The following is a 23,830-nucleotide window of genomic DNA, read 5'->3' on the forward strand; positions in this document are numbered from 1 at the left end:
TTCTCTGAGGCCCATTCACTCAGTTTCGCTAATAAGACTCTCCCTAGAATCTTAACTGAGGAGTCTATCAGTGAAATGGGCCTGTAGCATGCGGGGTCCTGCCTATTTCCTTTTTTAAAAACAGGAATAATTGTTGATGTTTTCCATGACACAGGAATGTTGTCACGGTTTAAGGCATTGAAAACCCTGCAAAGCAGTCTTGACCAGAAGTTAGGGAAGCATTTAAAGGCATCAGCAGGAACACCATCTGGTCCCGGTGCCTTTTTGGTCAGAGTACAATCAATAGCAGCTAAAACTTCCTCAACTTCAAAGAGCAAGTGATTTCCTGGTATAATAGAAGACGCTTCCTGTGCACAATTCTCGACATGAAGATGGTCTGAGTATATGTCTCTGAAGTGTTTAATCCAGTCCTCATCTGGGATATTGGTTTCTAGGGGAGAGTTATCCTCGCCTGTAAGAAGGGGTTGGTTAACAATCCTCCAGAACTCACCACTGTTTTTTATTATGGCTGGATCTGTGAGTTGTGCCCAAGCTTCAACTTTAAGCTGTTTCTTCCTATCTGCAATGGCTTTTTTGTATAGAGCCCTGCTGGTCCTGATGAGGTCACGATCTTTTGGATCGGTTTTGAGAGCATTAAGCAGTGCAGAATGTGCTAGGGAGCAACTGTGATCAAACCATCTTTTAAGAGGTTTCATTTTGGGTTTACTGATCACAGAGAGCCTACCGTTTATCTTACAACATATACTGCTAAATGCAAGGATCACTTCCCCATCGTTAGCTTCACTAGATAGACACACTCCAACCTCTTCCTCTGCATCTAACAAAATTTCATGAATGAAGGGTTCTGGGATTATACTGTCCCATTTCAGTCTACGTCTTTGGTCCTTAACTTTAAGTGATCCATCTTTATATATTGGACCATGGTTACGTCCTAGAAATTCACTCTCTACTAGGTCCAAAGAAACTGGGTTATGATTGCTGAAGGCGGATGCCACAGTTCTATACATTAAAACCTTAGATAAAAAACATGCAGAAATAAAAATGTAATCAATGATAGAGCCATTGTCTGAGCCCTTGAAAGTAGGGGCCCTGACCCCCCCTCCCCACAACTGGATTCGTATAGGTTCCATCTAGCGAGAAAGTTTTCAAGACAGTCCCCCTGTTTGTTATGTACCAAATGGACCATTGCACTGTTTGGGGGGGAATCTAAGTCATCGCAAACACACAAAAGTAAACAAGGATGTATATTAAAATCCCCTAGGAAGATGATTTCAAATGCGTTAGCATCTTCACTATAGACTGACAGAAAATCATCCAATCTTCCGAGACTGTATGACGTGCAATCGGCTGCATTGGAATTATAAAAATTAATAAACAAAATATTGGGAGAATCCGCTCGAGACAATTCAACAATAAGACAATGCTCAGATCCTGAGTCACATTTCTTGAGGCAACCCTTGATGTCAAGTTTAAAGAGGCTAATCAGGCCTCCCTTCGCTCTTCCTGCTGAGCTAGCCACAGCAGGGAGACTGAAGTAACTGTAGCCATCAAGAGAAAAACTATTGTTTGTGTCCCAAGTTTCCTGTAAAGCGATAATGTCATACTTGGATATAACATTTAACCATATTACATTATCTGCTTTTGTCTTAATGCCAGCGATATTCCACGTGAGAAAGCTAAAAACAGGCACATTATTCCCAGACTGTACAGAATGTTCTGGCTGAAGTCAATCATTGTGGTCCAAAAAGGATAGGGGTGCAAAACGATTGGACAATAAGAGAGGTTGAGCAAAAGGATTCTGAAACCCTTGGGGTACTGGTTGATTCACAGTGTTGCGAGAATGTTCAAAACCCCATCTGTGGTGTAAATCAGAGTTAGAATCCCAACCAAAGGCTGGTGTTTTAGGGTATGTAACATTCTGTTGCTCACCATAGAAGAATTTTAAGGTTAATGGAACAACAGAGCCCTGCCTACGTTGTGGTGGGAGTAAGTTAATAAGGATGTTAGGTAACACACCTGTGTGTGAAAAACTTACTGCCACACAATCCCCCTTGAATTTTTTGGGGCGATTACCCAGCCATGAAACCCTCTTAGCGGTTTTGATCTCTTGAGCTAACTGCTGACCACCCCCTGGAGCTAATCTCATATTGGTTGTAAGCCACTGTAGGGCTTTGTTAGACAGGGAGGAAGGGGATTCTTCAATGCCGGCTTCTAGTGGTGGTACATTAGCCAGAACTAGAACAACAGGAGAAGCTTCAACTATAAATTGAAGAGGGTCGGTTGGCTGAGCGTGCACAGGGGGTATCTCAACCGTTAAAGGACCGTCCCTTCTGTTAGTATCAGAACCGCTAGTTGTTTGGTCAGGAAGCTGGGGTGGTGGATTATTTGGGGCAACAACTGTATTCTCCCCCTCTTGATCGTCATCTTGCCTGCTGTTATTACCCATGTTTGAAACTATCGTCATAACACTGTCAACACCCTCAGTTAGTTTGCTCATCTGCCCTCCCAATTTTTTAACTTCAGATTGAAGTTTGTCAATCTTAGAAAGCAATGGCTTAACAATGGATTTAATTTTCATGTCTATTAACTCAGCAAATCTGTCAAATAAGTCCTCTTCAAGACTGATGATAGGCTTGGCTCTTCCCCCTCCAGCTTCCTTAAGAGGAGCTTTTGGGGTGTTTACCCTCTTCCTCCTAGTCCCAGATCTTAGTCCCCCCCGCCTAGGCGGGTTTTTAGTTTTCCCAGAATCCGGGCGGGAAGGTAGTTCAGTGATTGAAGTATCTTCATCTGTGGGGGATGCAAGATTTTCCTGGTCCTCATCACTGTCAGATTTATTTCCAAGGTCCACTATAAGAACCTCAGAACCAGATCCAGATGGTACATTGCCATTCAAAGGGCCGGGTTCCTGTGTAGTAGGACAGTTAAAACAAGCATCAGGAAAAGTCTGCAAGGACACTGAGTCCTCAGGTGAGGGGGTTAAAGAGGGGGACAAGGTGACTGACTAAGTCCCAAAGATTCTCTCCTTTGTGAGTTAATTTTTTCCACTGTTTGCACCAAATAGTTCTTCATGGTGTTAGCTGGTGGTGCAGAACCCTTTTTTGACATTATAGGAAATATTACAAGGTGCCTGGGCTCCTAAAAGTACACAAAGGGCTATTGCCAACAAAACAGTCTTACTTGGTCCGTAGTATGCTTCGTGTGCCTCTAGCAGGGTTTCTGGCCCTGCCCCTGCCTCCTCGTGCCGATGAGGGCCGTAGAGGGCCCGCCCTTTGCCCGGGCTTCACCCCGGACGTCCCGCTCGCGTCCCGCGACGCGGGGGTGCTCCTCCTTTTCTGCGCCTCTGTTGGCGCTCACTGGGCGCTGCCGCGTCACTCTGACGCGCCGCCGCGGTGCCTGCCGGGATTTGGAGTCTCCCGGAGCGGCGGCGCGGAGTCTGATGTCCCTTGACTCTTGGCGGTGGCGGCGGCGTGGGCAATGGCTTCAGCCTTCCTCAAGCGTGTGAGAGGTAAGTGATTACGACTCTCGGCGGTGGCGGCGGATGTAGATTGGTGAAGTTTAACCATATGTTAACGTTGCCAATAGTCCTTAGGCACTTCCTGGTATCTTCATGCGTAAGCAGTTTAAACACTGGTTGTCCTTTCACTGGTGTCAGCTGCAGAAGATCACCGAAAACAATGATGCGTTTGCCACCAAATAACACATCATACTCTGTTTTAAGAACTTCCTGCATTCTCAAATGCACAAAGGCAAGCATGACATTGGAAACCATGCTTACTTTGTCAATGATAAGAAGTTTCATCTTCTTCAGGACTCTAGATACTTCACAACAAGCATCTCCAGATAACTTGTGGTATTGTAATTTGTTATCATGCTCCACTGGCAGCATCAGTAGCCGATGCAAAGTAATACCTTTAATAATATGTGCTGCCAGACCAGTTGGAGCGGTCACAACACAAGACAGCGATGACTCAGTCCTTTTCTGCAGATAACATGAAATTGTTTTAATGAGGAAACTTTTTCCAGTTCCTGCTCATCCACTCACGTACAGTCTGACAGGCTTCAACGACGTACATGCGCACTCTTTCTTCTCATGACTTAATCCATGCTCAATTTGTTTGGTAACTTCGTCATATATTTTCCTCTGCTCAACGTTGAGTTGTCTTTCCAAATCTTCTAAGTTAACCGCATCCTCCTGAGCATGTGCCATGGCTCTTTCCACTTCAATCATGGCAGTGGCAGCTTCATTTTCGATAACTGGTTCTCCTAGTGGATCCTGACTCAATGAAACAGAACTCTGACTGTCCTGAGAACTGTCTCTAGCAATCTCAGCTGCAATTGTTGCTTCCTGCTCGATTTCTGCATTCAACATTTCTAGATATTTTGGAAAAACAGGACATTCTATAGACTCCTTTGCTGCATTGAAAGAGTCTTCGTAACAGAGGAAATATCCAAGCAGTTCCTCTTCTGCACGCCAAGGCTTGAAAAGTTGCAAAAGAGCTAAATAGAAAAACTCTTTTCTTTCTGGAGATTCGCAATTCAATTTTCGATGATTTACCAATTGACATTTTCTTTGCTTGACCAGACATCCCTCACTTCCAATTACAGCATACACTCCTTTATCAATATCTTTTTTGATGTTCCTCTTGAAAATGTAATTTTGTAGAACCTCATACAGACAAACATTCTCCAGGTGACTGCTTCTATTTGGATAATATGTATCCAACATGTTGGTCTTCAAAATATCTGTACTGCTTGGCTTTTTCTCCGCCAAATACTCAATTTCCCGTACAGGTTTCAGAACTCGATTACGCGTTGCAGCAAGACCAAGACTCGCCCAAATGATACTCCTAGATTTGGCATAGAGACTTGCTGATGATAACCGGTCAGAACATTCGTAAGCTCCGATTTCTCAATGCGACAACATCTTCAGACTGAAACTGTACAACTTTTTACTGAGGCTCTTTTCATGGGAAATATCCTCCCACATATCCTTCAGTTCTGTCTTTTCTTTTTTTGTGATGTAAGACGTCACATACCGAGCCACAGCCATACAGTTGTCAGCCACAAACTGTATATCCATGTTAGCATTCCACATGGACAAAATCACTGGGTTGTAGTAGTTAATGTACTTGGACTCTTCGTTTCTTTTCAAATTGTATGTGTTTTTGGGTGATTTCCTTGTCACATTATGTCGCAGCGAAGACATCAAATTGTTCACTCTTCCTTTAGATATCACCGATCGTGGAAATGCAAAACGACATTTGGTGTAGTACTTGTCCTTGTTTCTGAATTTACGACAACAGTACTTTCCACAACGATGGCTTTGAAACCGTAAAACTTGTTCTCTTAGACTTTTATCTTCGTTTGTCTTTGGAACACCACATGTAGCATACTGTTCTATGAAATTCATCACTAAGTCATCCGGATCTGTTCCAAATTTGGGTGCATCTTTGATCCATAGTAGCATATGTATATGAGGAGCACCTCGTGCTTGATACTCCTTTCACATAAAATTGCCAACCACACATGGGGCCGTATTTACAAGGCCCTTGCACCAGGGGGAAGTGACTTAAAATGGCCAAGTACACATGAGGGCGTATTTACAAGGCCCTTGCACCAGGTAGAAGTGACTTAAAATGGCCAAGCACACATGGGGGCGTATTTACAAGGCCCTTGCACCAGGAGGAAGTCACTTAAAATGGCCAAGCACACATGGGGACGTATTTACAAGGCCCTTGCACCAGGGGGAAGTGACTTGAAATGGCCAAGCACACATGGGGCATATTTACAAGGCCCTTGCACCACGGGGAAGTGATTTGAAATGTGCAAGCACACATGACGGCGTATTTACAAGGAACTTGCACCAGGGATAAGTGATTTAAAAATGCCAAGCACACATGAGGGCATATTTAGAAGACCCTTGCACCAGGGGTAAGTGACTTAAAATGGCCATGCACACACATAGGAGAGTATTTACAAGGCCTATACACCACTTATGCATCGTTTTTAACATTTACAATGTGGAGCACCATGGGACAAAAACAGTACAGATGCATCATGCATCTATTCAACAAAAGCGACGCAATGCAGGACTCACATCGCATGTAAATAAATTCTTATAAATTTAAAAAGTATTCCTTTTCCTTAAAAACGATTTTCTGATCATAATTTGAAAACACAGCACAGCTCCTATGTAGAAGCACACCTTGTCAGTACTAATACTTCACATAATCTACAATTACCATTTGTAAAAGAATGCAATAGCTTTTTGGAAAACATAATGCAAACACTTCACACAAAACATAATTTTAAATGCACAACTGCCTTCCTTATTTTCTCCAAAAAGCATACTAGTCTCGTACTAAAATAAAGGAACCATATCTCACCTTACCAAATGCTTTTTGAATTTAAAAACAGTCTCAGAGGCCTTTGCACCAGGGGGAAGTGACTTAAAATTGCCAAGCACACATGGGGGCGTATTTACAAGGCCCTTACACCAGGAGGAAGTGATTTGAAATGGCCAAACACACATGGAGGCGTATTTACAAGGCCCTTGCACCAGGAGCAAGTGACTTAAAATTGCCAAGCACACATGGAGGCGTATTTAGAAGGCCCTTGCACCACTTATGCATCGCTTTTTACATTGACACTGTGGAGCACCATGGGGCATAAACAGCACAGATGCATCATGCATCTATTCCATAAAAAACACGCATTGCAAGAGTCACCTCGCAAGTAAATAAATTCTTATAAATTTAAAAAGCATTCCTTTTCCTTAAAAGCGATTTTCTGATCATAATTAGTAAACACAGCACAGCTCCTATGTACAACCACACCTTGTCAGTACTAATACTTAACATTATCTGCAATTACAATTTGTAAAAGAATGCAAAATCTTCTTGGAAAACATAATGCAAACACTTGACTCAAAACATCATTTTAAATGCACAGCTAGCTTTCTTATTTTCTCCAAAAAGCATACTAGTCTCTATCTAAAATAAAGAAACCATATCTCACCTTAGCAAATGTTTTTGGAATTTCAAAACAGTCTCAGAAACACACCAATTTTTCTTTAGCAGAACAAAAGGTATGCACTCCAGCGGCTGCAACCAAGAAAGGCACATAAATGCTGATATTCATCACACATATCTCTCATGTCAGCCAATCAAAACTCTTCCCTCACTTTTTTCAAATCAACACCCTTCCCCCCTCTGCCCTTTCTGCTCTTTTTCCATAGCAACTACCTCCTGCCAGACCTCTCATGTTTACAAGTTCACACAACAATGTTTCAAATGAACTCTGAACTCTCAATACACCTGCTAATCCACTGCAATCCTTCATAAAATCATTTTTTCTTAACCATTAAAATTACATCTTTCAAAGAACACATCCATGCACCCTAACTTTCTGTTTTCAGAAATGGAAATCCACCAATCATTGCTAATGAACCATTAGCACTGAAACTCCACAGTTTTTTTTCTTTACAAACTCCTACTGTTTCAACTGCCATTTCATTCCCACACTTCACCTGACTGCAGCAGAACCTCCTTTCGCCATGTTTTCTGTCTGGATTCTTGGACATAGCTACATCCACTGGGCTCACAGGTATGCTGATAACAGAAATTTACACAACCTCAATTTACAAAATGTGGAAATCAAATGGATTGGGCAAAGAGGATTGAGATGTCACCAATTGATACCATTGGTGAAAACCTTTTTGCATTTGCCAAACCCTGACCTCATAATAGTGCACTGTGGAGGAAATGATTTGGGCACTTTGACTGGGGTAGGTCTGGAAATGCTCTTAAAGGACACCTTTGAGCAATTAATGGCAGTTTTCCCTCAAACTGCCTTGGTATATTCCAATATATGCCAAAGACAGAAATGGAGGTGGTCCAATTAATTTTGTCCTCAAATAGAGAAAGCGAGGAAGCATGTAAATAAGTCTGTTTCAGCTTAAATGAGAGACCATGGAATGGGCGCCATCTACAACAATAACTTGCGTTACTACATGCAAGATATCTACAGAGGAGATGGTGTGCACTTCTCAGATGAGGGAAACAGAATTTTCATACAAAATTTAAGACTGTGTATTGGTACCTACTTATAAGTACCTAGAACTTACACAGAACACAAAAGCTCTTTTCAGAGCTACCTTAACTATAATTAGTCTTTCCAAATTTCGAATGTACCTTTTTTCACTAATTTTCACTTATGTTCGCTTCCCGGTTCGCTACCCGGTTCGCGTACCGGCAGCTAACCGCGCGAAAAATTCAATTTTTTTTTTAATTCCAACATATATGAGCCTCCTAAGCCACCCTCAGAAAACCTAGGGGGTCAGGATACGTCTCCCGTGCCCCCTTATACCCATTTCCCACATTGTTTTTCCTCCATCTTGTGATTTAATTCAAACGAAACACAAAATGGCGAACTCCCGTTACGCTACCGGTGAGCGACCCGGTTCAGTACCGGGAAGCGCTTCTACCGCGAAAAATCTATTTTTTTTTATTTGCCCCACGGGACCCTTTAATAACCCCAACATCATTCCTAGGGGGTCAAGAGGGGTCTACCTTGCCCCCTTTCATTAAATTCCCCCTTCGTTTTTCTCCTCCTTTTGTCTCTCGATCCTACCGAGAGACAAGATGGCGGCCACTCTTGACTGTTTAGAATGTTTACAGACACCGGAAAGCCAATCAGCTTCGCTTCGCGAAGTTCCGTTACGCGTCAGGTACGCGAACCGGAGCGCTGTCACAGATATATCTGTTTTTTAAAACGTTAATTTCTCAAAATCCACTGGAGCACATATATTGAGGCATAGCAAAGGCACGTCGGGCAAACCATATCTACAATTTTGCCAAGTTTCGTGTAAATCCATTCAGCCGTTCGAGCTAAAAGTGAGTCCAACCGCCCTATGGAAAACTCAATGTTAAAAAGGCGTTTTGGGAGCCCCCTTTTTTCTCGGCCCCCCTTGACGAAACCCCCCCAAATTTTCAAGGGCTGCTCAGAAACAAAATGTGCAATTTTCCTGAAAATTTCAGCCAATTCTGTCCACAAACGCCAAAGTTATTTGACATAGAATTTTCAAAAATCCCATAGGAAAAAACTCCTAACTATATACACCTACTGGCGACCGCCAGTAGGTATTATATATATATATATATATATATATATATATATATATATATATATATATATATATATATATATATTAATTACCTACTGGCAGTTGCCAGTAGGTAGTTATAGTTAGGACCTAGTTTCCATGGGAAATCCGCAACATTCTATTTGGAATAACTTTGGCGCCGGTTGACGAATCTTCAAGAAATTCTCCAAGAAGATGGCCCGCTCCGCTCTTTCCATGCAATTTTCCATAGGGACCGTTAGACACGGCTACAGCCCGAACTGCTGAACGAAATAACACCAAATTTGGCAAAAGGTAGAGTTTGGTTCGCAGATCACGCTTTTTGTTAAATGGTGTAAATCCGTTCAGTAGTTCCTGAGAAAATCAAAAAGTAAAATCATAAATATATCTATAAACGAAGTACGGTACACGTACAGTACGCGTACCTTCCCAAGCACAAGCTTTATGCTAATTGGCTGTCAACACTCCAAACCAGGAATTGTTGGCAGCCATTTTGTGCCTCGATAGAACACAAGAAAACAGAAAAAGAAACGCAAAAAGCGCGAAAAGGGGGCAGGGTAGAAACACCCTGACACCCTAGGCCTGCTTAGGGGGTCCCACAAGGACCCCCAAGGCCCACCCCCCCCCCCCAAATTTTTCTTTTGAAAAAATCACGGGATATGCGTATCCTGCCGATAAAAAAAATAAAAACATTTTTAGCACCGGGGGGGGGGCAAATCCCAGGGGCAATTAACTCTTTGTAAAGGGGGGCCTAGAGGGGACCCCCCATTCCGGGGACCACCACCCCCGGGGCTTATTTTAATAGGGTGGGGGGGCTCTGAGGCCCCCCCAAGACCCGGGGACCGCCACCCTCCGGGGCTTCTTTTATTTGTAATAATGGGGGGCCCAGAGGTGCCCCTGGGACCACCACCCCCGGGGCCTCCATGAAATGTATGCGGGGACTCACGCCCCCCGCATCCCCGGGGCTTCTTTTCACAAAAAAAACCCTGAGTGGGGGGCTCAAGCCCTCCCACATGCCCCGGGGACTGCCACCTCCCTGGGGCACTAATATTAAAAATAGGAGAGCCGTGACGGCTCCCCCAGCCACGGGGCCACCACCCCTCGGGGCTTTTAACTGTTGGGAGGGGGCCGCGTGTCCACCCTCCTGGAGCCCTTGATGGCCCTGGGGACCGCCACCCCCAAGGGCTGGCTTCTGCAGTGTCCCGGGGTGGGGACATTGCTGTTTGCTATGGTAGGGCGGGAGCCACCATAGCAAACTGCTTTGGTTTTTGAAAGAGAGAGCAGGAAACCTGCTCTCTCTTTCACAAATCAAAGTGGATTGCTTTTCTGCATTTGGAGCAGCATGTTAGCTGCTCCCCATGAAGAATAGCAATCCTGGCTCCCGCAGGATGCGTGGAGCCGGCAGGGACCGTGGGGGGCTTGGGGGACCCCCCACGGCCCCCAACGAGGAGGGCCAGGCCCCGGGGGATGGTGTCCTCTGGGCCAGAAGTGGCCCGGGAGGGGGGCCACGCGGCCCCCCTCCCCAAAACTTTTTTTTTTAAATGGCCGGCCCCGGGGGATGGGGTCCCCGGGGCCAAATGTGGCCACTGGAGGGGGGCAAAGCAGCCCCCCTCCTAATTAAAAAACAAATAAAAGAAAGGCCCATGCCCCGGGGGATGGAGTCCCCGGGGCAGAGTATGGCCTTGGGAGGGCGGCCACGTGAATTCAAAATTAGGGGCAGGCCGTGGGGGATGGGGCCCTCAGGGCCAAAAAAAAAGAAAAAGAAGGGAAATAAATTCCTCTTCAATCCAGAGGTCACCTAGTGGCCAACTAGCCCAACAGGTACCTCCAGTAAGTGCCACGGAGCTGCATTGCAGTGTTGTAAAAAGGGGGCGTGCCCTCTGAACACCTCTCTGCAACGCAGATACCTGGCGCATACTGGAGGTACCTGGTGGGCTAGTTGGCTCACAGGGGACCTCAGGATTGAAGAGGAATTAATTCCCCAACCTAAAACTTTTATTTCCTTCCAGAGGAATCAATTGTGTGGTTTTCACCAGAAAAGTTTCTAAGTGTGTATTTGTGAAACATACAAATATTCCTCAAAAATCAGCCGAACTCTGAATTCCGATTTACTCACCTGTTATCAGGAGAGACCTCAGTGCTGCATCTTTCAGCCCACTACTGATCCTGAAAAGTAATTCTAATCGTAATTACAGTAACTTGAATTTCCTTCCATAGGCTAACATTGACTGGTTTCACTTGGAAATTATTCTGTGTGGAGTTTTGAAACTTTAAAAAATTCCTCTAAAATCAGCCGAACTACGAATTCAGATTTACTCACCTGTTATCAGGAGAGGCCTCAGTGCTGCATCTTTCAGACCACTACTGATCCTGAAAAGTAATTCTAACCATACTTACAGTAACTTGAATTTCCTTCCATAGGCTAACATTGACTGGTTTCACTTAAAAATTCTTCAAAGTGTGGAGTTTTTGAACTTTAAAAAATTCCTCTAAAATCAGCCGAACTACGAATTCAGATTTACTCACCTGTTATCAGGAGAGACCTCAGTGCTGCATTTTTCAGCCCACTACTGATTCTGAAAAGTAATTCTAATCGTAGTTACAGTAACTTGAATTTCCGTCCATAGGCTAACATTGACTGATTTCACTTAGAAATTCTTCTAAGTGTGGAGTTTTGGAACTTTAAAAATTCCTCTAAAATCAGCCGAACTATGAATTCCGATTTACTCACCTGTTATCAGGAGAGACCTCAGTGCTGCATTATTCAGCCCACTACTGATCCTGAAAAGTGATTCTAACCATACTTACAGTAACTTTAATGTCCTTCCATTGGCTAACATTGACTGGTTTCACTTGGAAATTCTTCTGTGTGGAGTTTTGGAACTTTAAAAAATTCCTCTAAAATCAGCCGAACTACAAATTCCGATTTACTCACCTGTTATCAGGAGAGACCTCAGTGCTGCATCTTTCAGCTCGCTACTGATCCTGAAAAGTAATTCTAACCATACTTACAGTTACTTGAATTTCCTTCCATAGGCTAACATTGACTGATTTCACTTGGAAATTCTTTTAAGTGTGGAGGTATGGAACTTTTAAAAATTCCTCTAAAATCAGTCGAACTACGAATTCCGATTTACTCACCTGTTATTAGGAGAGACCTCAGTGCTGCATCTTTCAGCTCACTACTGTTCCTGAAAAGTAATTTTAACCGTACTTACCAGTAACTTGAATTTACTTCCATAGGTTATCATTGCCTGCAATATAAAATATATCTAAATTAAAAAAATATAAAAAATATATATATTTTACAATTTCAATATTTTTAAAAACATTTTTTTCTATTTATTTTAAAAATATGGAAGGTAATTTAAAAAATAAAATATCTAAAAATAAATACTTTGAAACAATGTAGTAAATCAGTATAAAAAAATATAACAATTAATACATTTAAAGATTATCATTTACAAAACCTTTGAAATTCACTGAAAAAAACATAGGTTTCAGCCACGTTATAGTTAGGAATTAGCATTTAAAAAACCTTAGAAATTCACTGATAAAACCATAGGTTTCACACATGTTACAGTTAGCTGGACATTTAACTCATTCATGTCCATATTTAGGTTTGGCTACTGTGAGTTAAACATTGGAGTGATAGCGACCCTTGACCCTTCATGGTGGCTCGCTCACCCTCCGCACAGCATCGCCTGTATGTCCCTGCCCCAGGTGCCGCTGCTGAAGAAGTTCGAGGCCCTCCTCCACCCGCAGGCTACCACCCTGCGCCTCACCCCCGGTAGCCAGTGGTAGGCCGTAGGTTTGCTCATCCTCCATTGTATTGCCTGTATTTTCTTTCATTGCTCCCGTTGTAGTGACTGCAGTTTCATTGTTGTGTCTGTGACTGCTGTTGTCTGTCTCCCCTGCTGCCTGTACATGGTCTGTGCCCAGTCTCTCCCTCTGTTCCCCTCGCTGCCCCCGTGTATCTCTGCCCGGTTTCCCTTCTGCTCCCCTCGCTGCCCACGTGTCTCTCTGCCCGGTTTCCCTTCTGCTCCCCTCACGGCCCCTGTGTCTCTCTGCCCGGTTTTGCCTTCTGTTGCTTAGCTGCCCCTGCATTTCTGTGACCTTTCTGCCTTCTGTGCCACTCGTTTCCCCCCGTTTTTTGTGACCTTTCTGCCCTTTTCTTGTGACCTTTTTCCTTCTGTGCCACTGGTTTCCGCCGTTTTTCTGTGCCCTTTTGCCCTTTTGTGACCTTTCTGCCCTCTGTGCCACTCATTTCCCCCTCAATTGTTGTGCCCTTTTGTCTTCTGTTTCCTTCGTCACCCCTCACCGCCCCCGCCGCTGCTTTCCCTGCGGCTCTGCCCCCCTGACTGCCCATTCGCTGCCCCCGCCTCCCGCCTCCCACTCCCACCTCCCCATACATGCCAGCTGCTGCGCTGTCGCGCCGCTGGCGTACGGCAAGCCCGTCTGCGCCAGTCCGTGCCTGGACCGTGCCCAGCACCAGAACCCGTGGCCCCTGCACCCGCCATGATGACCGCCGCCACTACAACGCCAGCACTCTGCACGCTCTCAACCCCGGACGGACCCACAACTGCTTCAAGTCTGCCGGAACTGCAGCTACACCAGCCACAGAGCCGATGAACCACCCGCCAAGAAAGACCTCAACCACCTCCAGTGCATACTACTGAAGACCCACTCCGCACGCAAACACGCCGTCGAGCTCTGGGACCTGCTCAACACAACCACCCGGACATCGCCTTTCTGACAGAGACCTGGTTGAACAACTCCTCCGCACCCGACATCGCCATAGCCTTCCCAGACTGCTACAAGATCACCCGCAGAGACCACACCAACGGAGTCGGAGGAGGAATCGCCATTGTCCACAAGAACAGCATCAGGGTCTCGACTAGCACCGACGACTCGCTCAGCACCGCCGAACACATGCATTTACAGATCCACGCAGACCCCAACTCCACCCTCAGAGGCACCCTCGTCTACCGACCCCCCGGACCCCGGCCCAAGTTCAGCGACTCCATCGAAGACTTCATCAGCACGCACGCCCTGACCTCCACCGACTACATCCTCCTCGGAGACCTGAACTTTCATCTTGAGAACAACAACAACTCCACAACCCTGATTGATAACCTCGCCAACCTCGGACTGAGAGAACTCGTCACAACGCCCACCCACTCCGCCGGCCACATGCTCGACCCCGTTTTCTCCTCAAGCCCGCACGTGTTCGTCAGCCACACCACCGAACTCCTCTGGACCGACCACCGCTGCATCCACTTCACCTTCCAGAAACCCACCACACACCACCGCACCCAACAGATCCCCCGCCGCCGCTGGAGCAAAATCACCGAAGACCAACTACATGCAAACTTCGCTCTCAGCCCACCCACCGAACCCTCTAACACCGACGTCGCTGCCCACAACCTCAGACGCTGGATCGAGGACTGCGCCAACACCCTCACCCCACTGAAGAAACCCCCCCCACAGAGACACCAGCAAGAGGGCCAGCTAGTTCACCACAGAACTCCTAGATTCCAAGCAAGCCTGCCGGAAACTAGAGAAGAAATGGCACAGTGAACAAACTCTGGACAGCCACGCAGCACACAAGGACGCCGTCCGCAACCACCACCACCTCATCAGGGCTGCCAAGAAGACCTCCTTCAAAGACCGCCTCGACAATAACGCACACGACAGCAAGGATCTCTTCTACATCGTGAAGGAACTCTCCAACCCCAGCTCCAACACCAGTAACATCCCGCCATCGCAAGCCCTGTGCAACTCCCTCACCACCTTCTTCCACCGCAAGATAGCAGACATCCACGACAGCTTCAACACCCAGACAGCAACACCACAGACCCTCCGCACACCATCGACCACCTCCCCTTGCTAGCCTGAACCAGCATGAGCGTCGATGACACCATCAAGACCATGAGCACAATCCACTCCGGCTCTCTGTCAGACTCATTCCCGCAACAAAGGAAGCAGCTCCATCGCCCCCCACCTACGCAACGTCATCAATCTCTCCCTTGAGACCGCGACCTTCCCAGAGAGCTGGAAACACGCCGAGATCAACGCCCTACTCAAAAAACCCAAGGCAGACCCACTCATCCTCTTATACCTCTCCGCCGCCTTCCACACCGTCTGCCACAGCACACTACGCGCACGCCTCCACGACGCAGGGATCCGAGACAAGGCTCTGGAATGGACCACCTCCTTCCTCTCCGGCAAAACCCAGAGCGTCCGCCTCCCCCCGTTCCGTTCCGAAGCCTCCGAGATCATCTGCGGCGTACCCCAAGGATCCTTCCTCAGCCCAACATTGTTCAACATTTACATGGCCCCGCTTGCACACGTCGCCCAACAGCACCACCTCAACATAATACCCTGCGCCGACGACACTCAACTGATCCTCTCCCTCACCAAGGACCCCATCACCTCCAAAGCCAACCTTCATGAAGGAATGAAGGCCGTCGCTGACTGGATGAAGATCAGCCGTTTGAAGCTGAACTCGGACAAGACGGAGGTCCTCACCCTCGGCTACAATCCGTCAGCCGGGGACGACTCCAGGTGGCCAATGGCACTGGGGGCACCCCGACACCCACCGACCAGCACGCAACCTGGGAATCATCCTCGACTCAACACTCTTAATGACCAAGCAAGGCAACGCCGTCTCCTCCTCCTGCTTCAACACCCTCCACATGCTCCGCAAGATCTACAGATGCATCCCGACAGATACAAGAAAGACAGTCACCCAGGCCCTCGTCAGCAGCAGACTCAACTACGGAAACGCCCTCAACACAGGAGCTCCGACCAAGCTCATCAATCGACTACAACGCATCCAAAACGCCTCGGCACGACTGATCCTTGATGTACCACGACACAGCCACATCACCCCCCACCTGAGAAACCTGCACTGGCTCCCCGTCAACAAGAGGATATCCTTCAAGCTCCTCATCCACGCACACAAGGCACCCCACAAGACCGGCCCAGCCTACCTCAACAGACGGCTCTCCTTCTACACCCCCAACCGCCAGCTACTCTCCGCCGACCTCTCACTCGCCACCGTCCCGCGCATCCGAAGAACAACCACAGGCGGGAGATCCTGCTCCCACCTCACCGCCAAGTCATGGAACACCCTCCCACTGAGCCTATGACAGACCCAAGATCTGCTGACCTTCAGGAGGGCACTAAAGACCTGGCTGTTCGATCAGTAGTTGAAATAAAGGAAAGTATCTAGGCAGAATGATGAAATCAAATCAATCAATCAATCAGGGGCTTGTAAAGTGCGCTACTCACCCGTGAGGGTCGTAAGGCGTGGGGGGGCTCCGGATCAGTCGAAGAGCCAGGTCTTGAGGTCCTTCCTGAACTTGTGCCTGGTCGGGGAGCGCCTGATGTTCATAGGGAGCTCGTTCCAGATTTTGGCTGCGATGTAGGAGAAGGCTGGTTCTTTGTCTGTTGATGCGGGGGGACCTCCACCAGGGCGAGGTCGGCGGAGCGGAGGTTCCTCTTGGGTACGTGGAAGGATATTTATTTATTATTTTATTTATTTTATGTATTTGTATGGCGCTCAGCTACCCAACAAGGGTTTCCCGGCGCCTATGACATATGGATGGTCAAGGAAAATACTGGATTAATAGTTTAACACAGTTGTTTCTGAAACAACCAGGTTTTTACATGTTTCAGGAATGTTATGTAGCTGTCCTCTTTCCGGATATGAAGGGGGAGTGAGTTCCATAGTATCGGTCCTCTAACAGGAAAGGATTTCCCACCAGATCTTTGTAGTTTGAATCGGGGGACGACAAAATTCGAGGCCGTTTGAGAGCGAAGACTTCTTTTTGGCAGGTAGGGAGAGGCTAAGGCTTGTAGGTAGGAGGGTGCCGTTTTGTTTTTGATTTTAAACATGTAGCTCAATGTTTTGAAGTTTATCCGATGTTCAACCCTGAACCAGTGCAATTCGTTCAGGTGTTTTGAAACGCTTTCAGACTTTTTAATCCTACACAAGAGTCTTGCAGCAGCGTTTTGAATTAGTTGGAGTCGCTTAATTACTGCTAAATTGGAACCAAGGTAGAGGACATTTCCGTAGTCAATACGTGAAGTTATTAAAGCGTTGACCACGTTTTTTTGCGTGTCTAGGGGCAGCATCCAGATGATTTTTTTTAGCCACTTGATTATGGTGAAACAGAGTCCTGCAACTTTGTTTGCCTGCTGTTTCATAGACAGGGTATTGTCCAGGATGACCCCTAGGTTTCTTACCTGGGAGGCTGGCGGGGGAATGTTGCCCAGCTCAGGCGGCCAGTGGAAAGGGGTCCAGAGCTCCTTATTTCTTCCCAGTAGAAGAACCTCCGTTTTGTCTCCATTAAGTTTCAACTGGTTGGTGGTCATCCAGTTGAAAATCTCTTGGAGGCCATATTTCAGTAGGGAGGGGGCTAACGGGTTTTTCTTCGGATAGAGAAAAGATAATTTGCGAGTCGTCAGCGTAGGTCATCAAGGTCAGGCCTACGTGGCCGGCCAGGTCTGCCAGTGGTCTGAGGTAAAGATTAAAAAACAGTGGGCTTAGGATGGAGCCTTGTGGAACTCCATGTGGCAGGGGGAAGATGTCTGAACTAGCCATGTTGGATTTGAACTGGAAAGTTCTTCCGGATAGAAAGGACTTGATCCATTTTAGGGCATCGTTACGAATGCCATTTTTCTCTAGGGTAGACTGAAGGGTTTTGTGTGATATGGTGTCAAACGCCGCACTCAAATCTAGAAGAATGAGTGCGACTGTTTGACCTCCATCCAGGAGTTGGCGAATTTTTTCTGTCACACCTAGTAGAGCGGTCTCCGTGGAGTAGCCTGCTCTGAAACCTGACTGGGAGGGGTGAAGACGATTGTTGTCTTCAGAAAAAGAAGTGAGGGCGGAGTGAATGTGCCTTTCCATGAGCTTGGAAAAGGCAGGGAGCAGAGAGATAGGTCGATAATTGGAGAGAACTGTGGGGTCGGATGACGGTTTCTTCAGTAGTGGGGTCACCACTGCGTGCTTCCAGCAGGATGGGACAGTGGAGGTTTGAAGGGAAGCATTTAGGATAGCTGTTATGGCAGTCAGGGGTGTAGGTTCGAGCTGTTTTAAGACACTCACAGGGAGGGGGCCACAAGGGGAGCCTGATGTGATGGATTTTAGGGCAGATTGTAAGGAGTTGCTAGTTATTGGAGGCCAATTGTCCAAGGTGTTTATTTTGTCAGGGGCCAAGGGCAGGTCCTGGCGAGGGCAGATGCAAAGGGGTCTGGACGCAATATTTGTGATTATGTTTTCAATTTTGTCATTGAAAAATGTCGCAAGGTCCTGACATTGTTTTTAAGTTAGGGGGTGGGCAGCGGCAGCTGTTTGGGCCCCAGCTAGGTCCTTTACAGTGTTAAACAAAGTCCTGGCTTTGTTTGAAGCATTGTTGATGGAGTTTGCCACGTATAAGGCACGTGCTTTTGTGCAAGAGGAGTGGTAGGCATTTCTCGCCTTATTGTAAGCGGTCTTTTTTGCCGGGTCGTAATCTTTGCGCCATTTTCTTTCAAGTGCTTTGCACTTGGATTTTTCTTCTTTGAGAAGTTCATTGAACCATGGGGCCGAGGGGTGGTGAAAGTTTTTATTTGCCGTTTGTAGGGGAAGGCATTGATTGACAGCGGATGCCAGCCACTGATTAGTGGCTACAGCAAAATTTTCCACATTTTGGTCCTGGTGAGGTATGCTAGTGGTTAGCGTTTGATTCAGTTTATTGATGTCTAGTTGTTTCCAGTTTCTCATGGGGTTTAAGGACCGGGTGGTATTTCTGGGGGGGTGGGGGGGAGTACAGAGTAGGTGAAAGCTGATAAGGTAATGGTCTGACCAGCATATAGGGCTGGTTAGAGTCCATTTTAAATCCGGAAGATTTGAGATTATGGGGTCTAGTAAATGTCCCGCCTAGTGCGTGGGACCGGAGTTGAGGAGTGATAGGTTTAATGCATTTAGGTCATCTAATAGACTGCAACACGCCAGATTTAAGGGGTCCTCTAGATGCAAGTTAAGGTCCCCTAGGAGTGTAAAGTTTTTGTAGTCTAATAGGAATGGTGAGATATAGTTTGCTAGGGTGGCTACCCAGGTAGTAGCGTTCCCTGGAGGTCTATAAATTAAAAGGCCGGAAAGCGTAAAATTAGGGTTCAAAGTGATTTGGAAGGAGGCAGCTTCACAGTCTCGGATGTTCACTGGAAGCATGTTGCAGGTAAAATCTTTGCAATAAATGATCCGAATTTCCCTGCCCATTTGACCTTGACGGTCGTGCCTAGCTATGGCATAGTTGGCTGGGAGAGCTGTGGCTACATCAGGACCTGAGCTGTCATGCAGCCATGTTTCTGTGAGGAAAAGAGCACTAGGTGCTTCTTCTGTTAGAAGGGTGAAAATGTCCATTTTGTGCTGGGGCAAGGATCTGCAGTTTACCGAGAAGGAGTAGTCGCCTTTCGAGTTTTTGGGGCGTTGTGGAGGAGTGGGCGTATGGCGCACAGAGTCTGGGTAGGGTTTGATATTTGTGATTTGGAAATTGCAGTTTGGGCATTTTGTGACGGCAAAAGGAGACAATACTATACAATTGTGGAGTGGGGCGGGGCGCAAGGCAGTGAGTTGTGAAGAGCTCATACCTGGAAGCTTGTCTGAAGAGCATTTCGTGCCCCCTGCCCCGTCCTGTCCCGGACGGGCCCAGACGGGCATGTCTTAGGCTAGTCTTTGACGCGGCTGCTGCGCGTCATCGCTGCGCGTCATGCAGTGTGCCTGGGTTTTGAAGAGGTCGGGCTTTTGTTCAGCTCCGCCTCTCAAGCTCCGTTGTCCAATCGGTGCCTGCCCCAGCCAGGAAGCCGGAACAAGGTACCTCCCTGCACCCTCCCCACAATCAAGCCTAGCGCTTGCGGAGGACCGGGGCTACAGGGGACCAATGAGTTTCTAGCGGTTTTTTAGGTCTAAACACAGTCAATTTCACAACATGATTACAGCGTGCAATTCATTAAAATCAAATCGGCGCAGTGGGGTTTTAAAAAATGGTGATTCTGCTCGAACGTGAGTTCGATGTTCTGTGTTGCCCAGATGAGGTATTAGTTAGGGGATTAGCGCGCACAGTGACTCTCACTCAGTCACGCAGCTCTAGTTCAGCGTTAGCAGTATGCCAGTCTGTCAGCATTACCTTCAATCATCACAAGTCATTAGGAAGACGCTGAGCGTTTGGAAGGCTTTTGAAGAGGTCGGGCTTTTGTTCAGCTCCGCCTCTCAAGCTCCGTTGTCCAATCGGTGCCTGCCCCAGCCAGGAAGCCGGAACAAGGTACCTCCCTGCACCCTCCCCACAATCAAGCCTTGCGCTTGCGGAGGACCGGGGCTACAGGGGACCAATGAGTCTCTAGCGGTTTTTTAGGTCTAAACACAGTCAATTTCACAACATGATTACAGCGTGCAATTTATTAAAATCAAATCGGCGCAGTGGGGTTTTAAAAAGGATATTCTCTCGTTGAGGTATTTGGGTCAGTTGTTGTGGAGGGATTTGTAGGCGTGGTTGAGGAGTTTGAAGGTGACCCTCTTCTCGATGGGAAGCCAGTGGAGGCCTCTTAGGTGGTGGGTCACGTCCTCATGGAATGAAATGCTATATGTTCTATTACACAGGCCAAGTCAGAGGAACAGAAGTCAAATTAGTGTTGTATAGAGAAACATCTCTAAATGAAAAAGTAATCACATTTTTGATAGGAAATATGAATATTTGACGAAGAAGTGAAGAGGGTTTATATTATTTAGTATTTCAGATCGAGGATTTGGTTTTAGTGAATTGTGATGTGTCATAATGACAGCAATATTTGCACAATATTTGCATAATTAAGCATATGCACTTTTTGAATCCTTGTGAAATTTCCAAGATGAATTTTGGGGAATATTTCCATCCTAATAGACGGATATACTTACTGAAAGTTATCATGTTACTAGGTTATAACAAATGGCAATTCATTTTCATTTTTGTATCATACAGTGCTTTTTTTTAGTGCACCAATGTGAAAGATGAAATGAAGCACTAGCACTTTTCATTGTTTACATACATCTATTCCCAATAACATGATACTGAAGAATGCTCCTTCACTCTTAACACTGGTACCTCCATTGACTGAAAAGAAATGAAATAGGCAACAGTGAGCGAACATTGTATCTGGGATTGCCTTGCACACGCACTTTAATTTAATTTATGCGCAATGAGGATTTTATTGTGCATGCATAGCACCCATTTGAATGATATCATGAAGCACTAGCACTTTCATTGTTTTTATTTTATGGCAAATAGTATAATGTTGTATGATGTTTCTCTCTTCTTGGCATTCGCACTTTCATAGTCTGAAAAGAAATGCAATATTACATTAGGGACTACCCCACACGTGCACTTTAAATTAACTTATGGTTAATATATGTTCAATGAGGATTTGAATTGAACAATAATATGGAGCACTGACACTTTATATTGGGCATATTATCTACAACATCTGTTCTATGTAGAATGGAATTATTCCCGTTTAAGAGGTATTCAATTCTTTGAGGCATTTGTAATTTCCTAAGCCGAAAATAATTTTTGGGGCAATTTAGAAGGAATAATACATTGTGGTTTACTATGCATGTGCACTTTTTCATATCCATTAAGCAATTACAAATTTGTCAGCAAGGATTCCCAGAGATATTTTTAACCTCACTACTTTTTATGAGCACCATTCAGACAAAAAACAAAAACCGCTCGGCTATAATTCAGGCGTCGAGGCACAGCTGGCTGCATTCAACTGCCCAGCTGGGAACCCCAGGATGAAGCATGCCACCAACTAGGTTGGTGGGTGAGGGTTCTTCTTAGAAACCCTATTGGTTCCTGGCACTCCAATATTTATAGCAGAGTCGTCCTTGTTTAAGGATTCACCAGTGGGTCCGTCCACGTTGTTTTTGAGTATGAATCAGGGGAAAAGGACGTACCCATTTAGAGTCCTCGCTCTTTTGTTTCTTGCAAAGCAGAGTACACACTCTGAATGCGGTCCAGGAGTACAGGTGGCCCTTGGGCAATTGAAAGAGATGAGCTAAAAGGGCTTGGAGGTGGGCCTTGAGTTCTGTTTGAAAAAACGTGACGCTATGCCTCTGATCCCGCATGCTGTTTCATTTGGGACTGTTTTCGAATTTGTTGATCTCGTCTCGGAGCACTTCCGGATTCTGTTCCAATTTTTCTATGCCTGATGCTGTGGCAATCCACAATGTCGAGGGTGTGGTCCACTACCATGGACTCCAATTCTGTTAGACATGGGTCAGTTTGACGTAGAGATTGATCGAGGTCTGTGATGACCCTGGTAAAGTCCTGCATGAGCGATGTAATGTCTTTTCGGAATTCGCCGAGCAAGAGCTGAATATCCTCCTTGGTTCTAAACAAAGTTGATGTATAACTAGTATGTATGAGATACATAAGATTTTTTTATAAGGGCGGCTATCCGGTACTGAGTGGTCCTTGTTTACAATGGTGTCACGGTGTGTCGTATGTTGGCATATGCACAAACCTTTTACATGTGATGCATGAACCTATCCTCTGGAGAGATACCAAGAATACTTGTACATAAATGTGATGCTCGGTCCCACTATTGGGAGAAGCAGGTTTTTTAAGGATATTTTATATCAGTTATACTTCAATTTTCATTCTCATATTGGTTCTTTCTTCCTTTCTTTCTAGGTTGAACCATCATTTTGATATAAATAGTAGGTAACTCCCTTTCAGAGGGGAGTTCATTTTTATCACATTACAGGTGTGGGGTAGGCCCATTTCTAATTTTTGGTCGTGAAGAAGACTTTATTCCACCTACATATGGTGAGATACTTGGGTATGTTATACCCCATTAGTAGCTCCAACCAAGTTTTAAATGTATTTTTTATTTTTAATACTGTTAGGTGAGTCTCAATAATAAAGGATACTTAGACATCCCTTAAATCATTTTTTATTTACATTACACATATTGCAGTCACCGCTCCTATTATATACCCTCACACTAATCATACGGCGATAAAAACTAAAAGATATCAGATAAAGTGACCCTTTGAGGGGACTCATAAGGAATTGCAGCGCCCGCCCGACAAGGAGCACCTGACTGATGATGAAGCATGACATCCCTAGGGATGTGTTATGGCAACAAGAGACAATCCTGTGGATTGCCTTTGACGTATTGTCCTACAACCTAGGCCTCTCTTTCTATAGGAACAGTACCCTCTTATTGGATTGATATCCTCTGTGGTTGCCAGGGCCTGACAGTCAGGGTTTGTCTTCCGACCATCTAGGAGTCTCCCCCCTAGGGAGGGGGCGTTCAGGCTCTGGAGCATAGTCTTAATAGAGAAGGAGCGGGGGCCTTCGTTGAATTAACCACCATCTCCATGGGGAGGGTGGCCTAGTCAGGTCAGGGGCTCCACCATTTCCACCTCCTTGAACTGAAGTAGAGGCCTTGATACGCTGTCTCTGAGGCTGTCTCTGAGGCCCCCATGGCTCATCACCTCACCCAGGCTCCTATTCCTGGTGTGGTAAACAGTCACTCCCCCGCGGCTATCTGGCCCCCCTCACATATACTAAATCACAGTAAGTCCAAGCTGGGGGCCCCCTGTGCAACCCAACTCCTTGACTCACATTGTCACAATGGAAGGTGGGCCCGCAGCAA

General features: G+C 46.1%; 1 protein-coding gene across 1 annotated transcript in view; it reads left to right on the plus strand.

The window, feature by feature from the left end:
* The window catches only part of LOC147683291 (disintegrin and metalloproteinase domain-containing protein 9-like), a 2,469,977-nt gene that overhangs the window by 498,972 nt on the left and 1,947,175 nt on the right, over positions 1-23,830 (plus strand). The gene's annotated exons all lie outside the window — the stretch shown is intronic.

This window comes from Lissotriton vulgaris, chromosome 11 (genome assembly GCF_964263255.1).
Source record: "Lissotriton vulgaris chromosome 11, aLisVul1.2, whole genome shotgun sequence".
NCBI classification, from domain to species: domain Eukaryota; kingdom Metazoa; phylum Chordata; class Amphibia; order Caudata; family Salamandridae; genus Lissotriton; species Lissotriton vulgaris.